This window comes from Neomonachus schauinslandi, chromosome 7 (assembly GCF_002201575.2).
Source record: "Neomonachus schauinslandi chromosome 7, ASM220157v2, whole genome shotgun sequence".
Taxonomy (NCBI): domain Eukaryota; kingdom Metazoa; phylum Chordata; class Mammalia; order Carnivora; family Phocidae; genus Neomonachus; species Neomonachus schauinslandi.
Genome location: NC_058409.1, coordinates 95,068,175 through 95,078,018, shown reverse-complemented (window position 1 = coordinate 95,078,018; position 9,844 = coordinate 95,068,175). Strand labels below are relative to the sequence as shown.

The 9,844-nt window shown below is 39.4% G+C and overlaps 1 pseudogene; it reads right to left on the bottom strand.

The window, feature by feature from the left end:
• Positions 1 to 367: 367 nt before the first annotated feature.
• LOC110587883 lies at positions 368 to 1,774 on the bottom strand (annotated as a pseudogene).
• Positions 1,775 to 9,844: the final 8,070 nt, after the last annotated feature.

The window sequence follows — 9,844 nt, the reverse complement described above, 5'->3', positions numbered from 1 at the left end:
CCCTGACATTCACAGGTACTATTTAAAATTTCAGATCCCTGCAAAAGAGAAAGAGTACATGGAGAAGAAGTACTTAATTTTTTTTTTTTCTCATTAAACTTTTGTTTCAATGGGTCTCAAAATTCTGTGACAAATTTTTGGTCAAGTTGTTTCCATTAAAAAGTACTGATTTTAAAAACTAATAACTTAAAACTGCCACACACACACACACACACAAACAAATGGTCCACAAAATATTCTCCTTTCCTTCTGAAGGTTTTACGATGCATTGTTATCATTAACCAGTCTTTTACTATTAAACTTAAGTGGCCACTTGACACAGTTCTGAGACCATTCTTCCACCACTGATTAAAACTGGGGTGGCAGGTATTGGGTATAATATTCATTTAGCCTTCTGAGCTTTCTGGGCAAACTTGGTGACCTTCCCAGCTCCAGCTGCCTTCTTGTCCACTGCTTTGATGATACCCACAGCAACCGTCTGTCTCATGTCACGAACAGCAAAACAACCCAAAGGAGGAGTCAGAGAAGCTCTCGAAACACATAGTCTTGCCAGAAACCATATCAACAATGGCAGCATCACCAGATTTCAAGAACTTGGGACCATCTTCCAGCTTTTTTCCAGAATGACGATCTACTCCTTCAGCTCAGCAAACTTGCAAGCAATGTGAGCTGTGTGACCATCCAGCACAGGGGCACTGATTTGGCCTGGATGGTTCAGGATAATCACCTGAGCCGTGAAGCCAGCTGCTTCCATTGGTGGGTCATTTTTGCTGTCACCAGCCACATTGCCATGATGAGCATCTTTGACAGATACGTTCTTGACATTGAAGCCCACATGGTCCCCAGGAAGAGCCTCACTCAAAGCTTCATGGTGCATTTCAACAGACTTTACTTCAGTTGTAACATTGGAGCAAGGGTGACCCCATGCCAGGTTTAAGAACACCAGTCTCCACTCGGCCCACAGGGATAGTACCAATACCACCAATTTTGTAGATGTCCTGGAGAGGCATATGCAAGGGCTTGTCAGTTGGACAAGTTGGTGGCAGAATGCAATCCAGAGCTTCAAGCAGTGTGCTTCCACTGGCATTCCCATCTTTATGGGTGACTTTCCATCCGTTGAACCAAGGCATGTTAGCACTTGGCTCCAGCATGTTGTCACCATTCCAACCAGAAATTGGCACAAATGCTACTGTGTTGGGGTTGTAGCCAATTTTCTTAATGTAGGTGCTGACTTCCTTAATGATTTCCTTGTATCTCTTCTGGCTGTAGGGTGGCTCAGTGGAATCCATCTTGTTAACACCAGCAATTAGCTGTTTTACACCCAGTGTGAAAGCCAGAAGGGCATGCTCACGGGTCTGCCCATTCTTGGAGATACTGGCTTCAAATTCACCAACACCAGCAGCAACAATCAGGACAGCACAGTCAGCCTGAGATGTGCCTGTAATCATGTTCTTGATAAAGTCTCTGTGTCCTGGGGCATCAATGATGGTCACATAATACTTGCTGGTCTCGAATTTCCACAGGGAGATATCATTGGTGATACCACATTCACGTTCAGCTTTCAGTTTATCCAAAACCCAGGGATACTTGAAGGAGCCCTTTCCCATCTCATCAGCCTCCTTCTCAAATTTTTCGATAGGTCTTTTGTCGATCCCACCACATTTGTAGATCAGATGACCAGTAGTGGTAGACTTGCCTGAATCCACGTGTCCAATGACGACGATGTTGATGTGAGTCTTTTCCTTTCCCATTTTGGTTTAGGTTGAGCGGTGGTTTTCACAATACCTGTGTTCTGGCGGCAAACCGTTGCAAAAAAGCAGAAGTACTTAATTTTAATGTAGATGAATTTATCAATTTTTTTTATGGTTTCTGTTTTTTTACAACTCATTCAAGAAGTCTCCTACACCCGAAAACACTGGAATGTTCTCAAATATTGTCTTCTCAGTGGTACATATTTCTGCCTTCACATTTAGGTCTTTTAATGTCCTTGGAATTGATTTTTTTTACTGTAGTATGAATTTGGGTTCCAAATTATTTCTGTTTTTCCATGTGGATAACCAACTGTCTCAGCAACATTTATGGAAATGTCCATTCTTTCCCCACTGATTTGAAATACTGTCTCTGTCGTATTTAGGCTCCATATGCTGTTTTATTAGTGTACTCAATAATCCCTGTACAATACCAATACTGTTTTATTTCTCAAGCCTGGACTAGCTACCTAATTTGACGGCCCAGAGCGAAATGAAAATGTGGAGACCTTGTTTAAAAACTATGAAGAATTTCACAACACTGAGAGCAGAGCATTAGACCAAGCACGTGGCCCTTCCAAGAACAGGTCACACACCCATAATTCTAGCCTTCACTAGAACTGAATATATCTTGTTGTGTCTGTTAGGTAATTGTGCTATCAGAGTGTCTTTCTTCTTCCAAATCACTGCAAATTAATTTTCTTTCTGTAGGAATCCACTAAATATCACATGTGAAGATTTCATTCCTAAAATAAGGCTACCTCTTGGATTGTACTTTTCTAGAATATATATATATATTTTTTTTTCTTTCCCCCCGCAAGGGGCTGCTTCAAAAATGTACCACAAACTTGTGGCTTAAAATAACAGAAATATGTTGTCTCACAGTTCTGGAGGCTAGAAATTTAAAATCAGGATGTCACCAGGGCCATACTCTTTCTGAAATCTGCAGAGAAAAAGAATATCCTTGCATTTTCTGAGCCTCCAGTGGTGGCCATCCATTCTTGGCATTCCTTGGCCCCGAGATGCATCACTCCAGTTTCTGTGTTCATCTTTGCATGGTGCTCTCTCTGTGTCTCCTGTCTTCACGTAGCTATCTCCTTAAAAGGACACTAGTCAGATTAGGAGCTCACCCTACTCCAGTATGATTTCATCTTAACTAATTATATCTGCAAAGACATTATTTCAAAAACAGTCACATTTTGAGGTACAGGGAGTTAGGATTTTAACATATCTTTTTCTGTAGGGGAGAAATTGTTCACCCCCTGTCAGATACCATGAAGTTCAGAGCTAAATAACAAGATCAGTGATAACACCTATGATTTCCATAGCTATATTTTTTCTTAATCCTAATTTACTAGTTCTCAATCATATTTTACCTAGACCTAATTATTCACTTCCGTTTCTGTTAAATATATTTTTTTTGTGTGTGTATCTTTGTTAGAGCTATACCTTCAGTTTTTTGTGGAATGATGTGAGTAGTGAGTCAGTTTTTAAATTTTTACAGATAAATCCTTTGATGTCATTCAGTTACCACACAAACCTGCCAGTCTATCCTCAAGTTTCATTATGAGGAAGAAGAATATGTGATGGTTATCCTTTCAGGTGTGGTATTACACTACCTGTATTAATGTACACATTTAACCTTTTTAAAGTTATATAACCTCCTTAGCTCTCATATTTCCTAAGTTTAAAAATGAGAATAAAAGTTGTATTTCAGGTGCCCACCACATGATAAGTATCCAACGAATATTAGCTTTGATTAGATATTTTTGTAACTTAATATGGTTAACAATTAAAGATATTTGCAGTTTATAAATTATCAACTATAATTCTGCTCCAAGTGGCTTAAAAGGGAATTCATGCATTTATTTATTCAACAGATATTCATTGAATGCCTAGTGAGTGATAGCCATTTTCCTAAGTAAACTCATGTGTGCTCTAATCCAAGAATAGTACCCAACACACAGTAAATGCTCAATAAATCAATGTTGAATGAATGAAAACAAAGTCCCTGATATCACAGAACTTATAATCTAGTTGGAGGAAAGATGCATTGAATAAATACATAATGTAAAGTGCTGTTAAGTTCAATGAAGAAAGATAAAGCAAGATGAGATAAGGGTGATGGAGTGGGGGTGGAAAGCAGTTTTAGAAAGTGAGGTCAGAGTATGCACTGCTGAGGGGGAGATGTTTAAAGAAAACCATGAGTGACCTAACTGCCTTCCAGGCAGCAGGAACAGGTTACCCGCAAGAGCTAAGAAGTGGGAATGTGCTTGGCAGGTTTGGGAAGCAGCAAGAGGCCATTGAGTTAGTAAAATAGAAAATTCTTTCCACTTGAGCTATCTACTAAGGCCAAATACTTTTTTTTTTTTTAAGATATTTATTTATTTGACAGAGAGAGAGAGAGAGATGGAACACAAGCAGGGGGAGTGGGAGAGGGAGAAGCAGGCTTCCCACTGAGCAGGGAGCCCAATGCGGGGCTCGATGCCAGGACCCTGGGATCATGACCTGAGCTGAAGGCAGACGCTTAACTGATTGAGCCACCCCGGCGCCCCAAGCCAAATACTATTATATAAATGTAAAATGAGTCCCATTTGTTGTATAAGAGCTCAAAGAAGGGAGAGAGAATTTGTCGTGGCTGAGTTGGTGATTGAAAATCTTGCAAAGGAGGAAGCATTTAAACATGGGTGGAAGAGAGTCTCCTAAGTGTGACCAGGTTAAAAGCAGTGTCAGCATCTCAGGGGAGCTTATTAGCAATGCAGACTTTCAGGCCTCACCCCAGTCTACTTCCTGGGGGTGAAATCCCAAAACTGGTGCTTCAGTAAACTTTTATGGTGATTCTTCCGCATGCCAGAGTTGCAGAGCACTACTCCAGCACTGCTTCTTGAGCTTTAAGGAACAACTACATCACCTGACACTCAATTAAAATGCAGATGCTCATTCAGTGGGTCTGGGGTAGAGCCTGAGATTCTACATTTCTAACAAGCTCCCAGATGAAACAGACAACAGGCGACACACCAGGGCCTGAGAATTGATATTAGCCAACTTTTTCTGTAAAGGACCAGATAGTAAATATTTTAGGTTTTGCCAGCCTTTCGGTCTCTGTTGAAACATGAAAGACAATACATACATGGATGGGCACATTCTCGTAAAATTTTATTTATGGACACTGAAATTAGAATTTTATAAAATTATTATGTATTTCAGAATATTCTTTTTGTTTGTTTCTTCCAACCACTTAAAAATGTGAAAACCATTCTTAGCTCACAGGCCATAGTTTGCTGACCCCTGGCCTAGAATAATGTTGTATAGGGCAGGGCAATTCCATTTTCTTGTCCCCCAGTTGTGTAATAAGTGCCTAGAATTTGTACAGGAGAAAGTTAAACAAGATAAATTTTTGCAAATGAGAAAAAAGCCTTCAGGAAAAATATGTTGTCATTGTTAATAGCATGTAAAGAATCATTACATGTTAATTATTTATGTAAATACAATACACATCTTATACAACCATATAAAATACATGGTCAGAGAAACTGGAGGAAGGCTAACCTGGATATGACAGAAGATAAACATGATAGTTAGTTTCAAATACATGAAAGCTTGTCATATTGTAGAAGAAAGCTGCATAGTCTGCTTTTCTACAGAACGTAAAATTAGGATCAGTGGATCTTACAGGGAAGTAGATTCCAATTCAACCTGAGAAAGAACTTAAACAGTTGGAGTTGTGCAACCACACAGCTGGTTTTCCCAGGAGGTGATGTTTTCAGAGTCACCAGAAATAAAATAGTCTGATAAGCATGATGGAAGAAGAAATTATGCATTGGATCTAGAGCAGATTCCATGTCTAATATTTTTCTCAACTGTGTTTTCTTTTACATTCTCTCCAGTTGTCTCTGGCTTAATTCTTTTTTTAAAAATTTTTTTATTAACATATAAAGTATTATTTGTTTCAGGGGTACAGGTCTGTGATTCATCACTCTTACACAATTCACAGTGCCCACCATAGTACATACCCTCCCCAATGTCCATCACCCAGCCACCCCATCCCTCCCACCCCCTCCACTCCAGCAACCCTCAGTTTGTTTCCTGAGATTAAGAGTCTCTTATGGTTTGTCTCCCTCTCTGGTTTTGTCTTGTTTCATTTTCCCCTCCCTTTCCCTATGATCCTCTGTCTTGTTTCTCAAAATCCTCATATCAGTGAGATCATATGATACTTATCTTTCTCTGATTGACTTATTTCGCTTAGCATAATACCCTCTAGTTCCATCCATGTTGTTGCAAATGGCAAGATTTCATTTTTTGATGGCTGCATAATATTCCATTGTATATATATACCACATCTTCTTTAATCCATTCATCTGTTGATGGACATCTAGGCTCTTTCCATAGTTTGGCTATTGTGGACATTGCTGCTATGAGCACTGGGGTGCACATGCCCCTTCAGAGCACTACATTTGAATCTTTGGGGTAAATACCCAGGAGTGCAATTGCTGGGTTGTAGGGTAGCTCTATTTTCAACTTTTTGAGGAACTCTGGCTTAATTCTTTTTTTTTTTTTTTTTAAAGATTTTATTTATTTATTTGAGAGAGAGAGAATGAGAGAGCGAGCGAGTACATGAGAGGGGGGAGGGTCAGAGGGAGAAGCAGACCCCCTGCCAAGCAGGGAGCCCAATGCGGGACTCGATCCAGGGACTCCAGGATCATGACCTGAGCCGAAGGCAGTCGCTTAACCGACTGAGCCACCCAGGCGCCCTCTGGCTTAATTCTTAAGTCCACTCTGAATAACTGTATAAAAAGCCTCCTATCTAGACTCTTCACCACCAGCCTTATCAACCCAATCCAATTCAACAGTGAAGTGTCAGAGAAATCCTTTGAAATCTCACCTCCGATTGTTACTTCCCTGTGCTCAAACCTTCAATGATTTAACCTTCCAGATTAATTATTCACTAGTTTTCTTATTCTGACATTCGGTCCCCTTCATAGCCCTCACAAGTTTTTTATTCCCCAGTTCTTGCTCACCCATTTGCAATGGACCACTTTTAGTCACAGAGACCTCACTTCTACACGCCTATTTTCCCTTGCATAGGCTATTCCCACAAGCTGCTGTACCCTTTTATCCACTCCCATTCCTGTTGTTCATTTGTCTAAATCCTACTCATCTTTTATTTTTTAAATTAAATTAAAAAAATTTTTTGAAGTAAGTTCCAGCATGGGGCTTGAAGTCAGGACCCTGAGGTCAAGACCTGAGATGAGATCAAGAGTTGCATGCTTAACCAACTGAGCCACCCAGGTACCCCCCTCCTCATCTTTTAAAGCCCATCTCCATTATGACCTCCTCCATGAAGATAGGTATTATTCATATACACATGTGCACATATGCACATGTACATGCGCACACACACTCATTTGTATCTCCATTTTGAATTATCCTCATGGTATTTAATAGCCAGTAGTTGTCTGAGCTATTTCTTTAGTAACTTGTCAGGGTCTGGGTCCTGTCCATCTCAGTAGTTTCATACCTTCAACTCCCCCATTACCTATTAAGCTTTTTACATTCTGGCCTCTTTTGTTCCTCATATGCTCTCAGTTCATTTCTGTTTCAAGGCCTCTGTGCCACTAACTCTCTTCCTCAAGTCTAGACCTCAGCATGGCTGATTCTTCTCATCACTTAGATGTTAGTTCAAATTGTTAGGTCTTTTGACTATGCCATTTGCCCTCTACCCTATTGTTCTGGTTTTATATTTTTTAAGAACATGTATTACTCTCTGGCTCTATATTATTTATTTGTTTACTTGTTTATGATCAGCTTTCCTGCAACATTACTAGAAAGTGAGGCCCATAAAAGCAGATGCTTTTTCTTTTTCTTTTTTTTTTTTTTTAAGATTTTGTTTATTTTTTGACAGAGAGAGAGTGAGAGAGGGAACACAAGCAAGGGGAGGGGGAGAGGGAGAAGCAGGCTTCCCGCAGAGCAGGGAGCCCAATGCGGGGCTCGATCCCAGGACCCTGGGATCGTGACCTGAGCCAAAGGCAAACGCTTAAGGACTGAGCCACCCAGGCACCCCGCAGATGCTTTTTCTAATGTGTAACTGCAGAAAAGTACTGGGAACATGGTAGACACTGAGTGAATAAATGGTTAAATAAATTAACTCTGAAATTATATGTGCTTTAAGAGCAGATATATTACCTGTGCATCTGTTCCTTCCCTTTAAGTCAGCATCATTGAGAATGGGCCAAGATGGCTAGTGTAATGTCATGAATAAACTTTGTTGTATGGATTATTGCCATCAGAGTTCATTCCCTATCAAAGCAATGAACATCTATAATAAAAAGCCAGAAAACAATTGAGATGAGAAATACTTAATAATAAGTACTAAAAGCTTGTGAGTAAAGCAAGATACAGAGCAGGCTGTAAAATATTCTGTCTTTTTTGGGGGCGGTTAGCAATGACTGAAACTTGAGTTATATAGAAAAATATGGAAAGATGCATGTCAGGTTACTTTGGCAAGGACAATGGATGGAACATAGTGTGGGAAAAACAAGAAAATGGGCAAATAAAACAGTTAAAAAAACACATGAAAGCAAAAGCACTGTTGAACAGCACTCCTGGAAAAAAAAGGTTTTTTTTTCTATAATGCATGGGTAAAGGTTAGGGCATATGAGGGCTGGAAGGTTAATGTAAACCTAACTTCAGGAGTATAGGTCAAGCAGAGAGGCTGGGAATAGGCTTTAATTTTTCCAGTACTCATCTGATTTGATGTTTCCTCAATAATATATCAGTGACACTTGGGCAGAAATTACACTGCTGGACATCTGCTTCTGCTGAGCTTAAATGCCTTGGCAGGGAGAAGAGTTCTCTTTTGGTGTGTGCCTTCTGAAAAGTTATGATTAAAGTCATAGCAAGAGAATAAATAAGGCAAGCTAGTAGGCCACGGTTTCAAGAGTCACTTTCCTAATTACTATGGCAATTTTAAGTACAGGGAAGAAGTCCAAAAAAAGGAGGAAATACTGTGAGAAGCAGAAAACTATATTTAAAATATAATAGAGACTCCTCCTTGTAGATCTCCATTACAAGTCATCTGAGGGCATGTGCCACTGCCAAAATCCTAAGGGCTCTCAAACTTGAGAGGCAAATGAAATGTCCACATCAATTCCTGTGGCATACATATCAAACACCCTCAGCAAATGCCCAGTGGATGGCACATGCCTGGAAAACAAGGAGCTATCCACATTATCTCTAATTGCATACCATGTGCTTTGAAAACCACCCACAAAAATATCACACTGGAATTACAAAGGAACAGTCCTCATTATCCTTATTATCTTCCTCTTATGGAATTAAAGAAATAACAGTGTGCACAGTAATTTACCATTTTTCTTAGCTTTATAAACACATCAAAAAAAAGCTTTGCTGAATCAAGGCAAGTCCAGGAAATAGGCAACATAGGTAAACTCTTAGGTACTTGCATTTTAACTTTGCCTTCATATAGTGTGTGGTTAAGAGTGGAGTCTCTGGACTCGCAGAATATGTTTGAAATTCTGTGATCTTGGGCAAGTCTGTCTACTCTCCAAACTTCAGAAAAACTCACTATAAAATATTCATAATGCCAGTAGACACATCAATGATTGGTTGTTAGGAATTATATAAAAGGGTAGATGTAAAGTAGATATAAAGTCTTGGCATATGCTAAGTACATAATAAGTGATGGATGTTAGCTATTCTTAGTGTTTTCTCATTGACAGAATAGCATTCAAGTACATCTTTGTTGGGTTGGCTTGATAGTTAATGACTTTCAGAAGAAATGAAATGGTGCAGGACAGTCTAATTTTATGCCAAAGGTATATTCCTGAAAAGGACTCATAATTAAAAACTGACACAATTCAACAATAATTTTGCCCTAGTAACAAATAGAAAGTAATTGGAGTGAATTCTCAAGGTGCTTAAATCTGCCATCACTATAGCTGAGGATTTGATTCTGTGGCTATGTCACTGGCATTTTTTCCACCTTATTTACCTTGTTATATAAGACAATTTTTGCAAACTCAAAGTGTAGCTAGATTAGAGTTGCTTTTTATTTTGTCAGTATCATCTCTAATAAC